Source organism: Anastrepha obliqua, chromosome 6 (assembly GCF_027943255.1).
Source record: "Anastrepha obliqua isolate idAnaObli1 chromosome 6, idAnaObli1_1.0, whole genome shotgun sequence".
Taxonomy (NCBI): Eukaryota; Metazoa; Arthropoda; class Insecta; order Diptera; family Tephritidae; genus Anastrepha; species Anastrepha obliqua.
Window position 1 is genome coordinate 35,907,072 of NC_072897.1, and position 3,321 is coordinate 35,910,392.

Consider the following 3,321-nt stretch of genomic DNA (forward strand, 5'->3'; position numbering starts at 1 on the left):
ACTTTGAGTGACCAACATTCCGTGCCATATAAGAGCAGAGACCACACATAACACTTTGCAAAACGAATTTTAAGATTCATATCGGAGTCATGGCAGCTTAAGATCTCTCTAAATTTGCAAAATGTAGTTAGGTCCGCGTCTGTAACCAGACTTCCATTTTCATCTCAACAAAAGGATACTCTGGGCATTTACGTTTGGTCAGTCTCTGACCTGTGATAAAATGTTTTGGCATTATTTCTGTCGCGGTACACTTCGAGTGCCTCTCGCTCACGCCCTTCTTGCTCGCGCTTTTTCCAGGTGCATATTCTTAAATATAGAAATTACGATAGTTATTAAGCATATGTGTATAAGCCCAGGTGCATGCGCATGGAGTATTCATTTGGAAATTGAACTTGTAAGCGAATAAATGAAAAGTAATAGTCAGTCTTAAGCTAAGCTTGTACATTTAAAGTAAGGCAGTTAAATGTTAGAAATAAGGTAAAGCAAGCATGTTACCATTATTTTGTGCTTTTGTTTAACAATCTAGTGACCGAACTCAAAGGAGTTATAGTAAGAGATTTATTTGAATTTTTACGTAAGAAAACTCGTAACAATATTTATTCAAAAATTATATTATAAAATAATAATATTTATTCAGAACAATGAAAAAAAAAACTGTAAGGAATGGGACATAGGTATCTCAAGCCATACCTTACTACGCTGGTAACCATAAAGCAGAGAACCAACTGACTTTTGAGGCGTGGCCAAAATACGGCCAATTTGTGTCACAAGTGGGATTGTTGAATAAAGTTCCAAGAATAGGATCGTAAAATTGTAAAGTTGGAACAGCGTGGCTTGCTAACTCCTGGGAACACGAGGCTATGAAGGTAGAGGCTGGTGATGTAGACGTAGATATGTTCCAGATAGAAGCTGAGCAGTCATCGTCAAAAATGGAAAAAAGGCAGAGCAACAGGACCTTCACCAGGTATAGGCATGGAGTGATTATGGCTGGATTTTCGCAAATAGAGTAGAAAATTTCTCAAATATCAGTGGAAATGGCATCGCAGATGTCACAAACGTCAGCTGAGTTGTCGTTGAAGTTAGAAGCGCAATTGTTGAAGTGAGAAGCTGAGAAAACAGGATGCTGTGAAGACGAATAAGAGGTCGGGACTGGAATCGATTGAGACTTAGGTAGATGCAATGAAGACTCGCCTTTGTGAATTGCAATTGAATCGTCCGAAACAACAACAAATCACTAGAGAACTTCAGACAAAGTTGCTCGCAGAAGGATTCCGCCGCCGAAGTACTGCAGGTAGTTCCAAAAGCTGATCGGGGCAGACTTCGTTGAGAAGCTGAAGTGCCAGGTATTCATAAGAGGTAGACGTGATCCGGGCACGAAACAGGCCGCGTACTCAAGAGGCGTTTGCTGAAACAGTGTCATTTGCGCTGATACAGGAAATAGAAGCTATCTTAAGTAAGCCAGCGCACAAAGTCCGATTAATGTTGAAAAGCCTATCTGGATGAAGGAAACCATGAGGCAAGTAATAAGAGAGTCCTTTTCTCAGCATATCAGCATGTGCTGAGAGGACTCCACTGGAAAACATGTTTGACCTATCTGGATGAAATCATCATTTTGGGTGAAAATTTTAGCGATCATCTGAAAAATTTGGAAGAAGTCTCTCGTCGCACTGCCTCCGCGGGATTGCGACTGAATCCAAAGGTAACAACCGAGGGCATCAAGACGAACAAGGAGAAAATAAGTGCAGCAAAAGATTGGCCACCACCAGGAAATGTGCGCGAAGTGCGAAGCTTCGTCGGCCTGTGCTCGTATTACCTTCCTTTTGTTCCAGGATTCGCATGTGTTGCCCGGTTTCTCCACAATCTCAGTAAGAATATTTGTACGTTTATTTGGAGGAACTGGAGGAAGCGTTCCAGCTATTGAAAGAGCTTCTTTGTACTGCGTCTATGATAGCGTATCCGGTCGCGTGAGAAAAGTTCGTTGTGGATATAGATGCTAACTCATACTGTCACAGATCATAAATGGGTAAGAAAAAGTGATCGGACACTATAGCAGAATCCTCGGAAAGCCGGAGTTGAATTACTGCGTGACCAGGCGAGAACTGTTAGTTGTGGTTGAGTCCGTAAAACATTTCCACTAATACTTGTACGGTCAAAGATCCCAGTTATAAGCAGACCACGCAGCATTCAGATGGTTACACCAGTTCGAGCATCTAGAAGGACAAATTGCACGGATGTTGTCGCTGTTATGGACTACCTCAGTAAGTGGCCAGTAGTGGGTGACTCGGTTTGGAGTACCTACTGAGTTGCATTCAACCCATGGAAGGAACTTCGTTTCTGCAATGGACGAAGGTAAACACTGTAGTATGGCATGTAATAAATACAGAATACATAAAGAGTAAAAAGATGAAGGACAAACTTGACCGTGCTGTGAACTCCTACGGATTCAGCGAGGGTTACTTGGTACTTCTTATAGTCCGCAAAGAAAGAAAGGGGTTGCTCCAAAGCTGCAAGCGTCATGCGAAGGTCTATATAAGGTATCCAAATGATTAAATGATGTGGCAATGCAAAACTGGCCAGAGAAAAGTTAAAGAAGTGCATCAGGAAAGTTTTACTCCATTTATATCGTACGATTTGGTGTCTGATTGGGACGATCAGACTTAAGCGGAAGGCAGTGTTGCAATAGCGAAGTCTCGCGAACCGACTGGCAACAATAGCGAACGAGAGGTAAAAACAAATAAATGAATTCGCTTATAAGGTTCTAGCGAGTGTATTGGGTGAAAATCTGAAGCCCACCATCAACCAACTGATTGGACCTTATCAGTTTGGCTTAGACCTGGAAAATTCACCATCGACCACATATTCGCAATGCGGTAAGTTTTGGAAAATACTCATGAAAGGAGAATCGACACAACCCTCCTGCATTCGACAGCATGAAAAGAAATTGCCTATATGGCGCAATGCCTGAATTTGCCCGCAAAACTATGCAAAATGACGTTGCTCAATACCAGTAGCGCCGTCAGAATTCGGAAGGACCTCTCCGAACCATTTAATACCTAACGAGATTTCAGACAGAGTGACTCGCTGTCGTGTACCTACTTTAAACTAATGCTGGAAAAAATCGTACAAGCCGTAGAACTTAATAGGTCAGGCAAAATTTTTTATAAGAGCGTACAATTATTGGCATATGCCAATTTTTTCAAACTGGATAAAGTAGCAAAGCGAATGGGTCTAGGGGGGGACGAGGACAATATGAAGTACTTCCCGCCATCAAACAAACCGTCGGCACAATCGTGTATCGGCACCCCCGCTAGGGTTGACAGC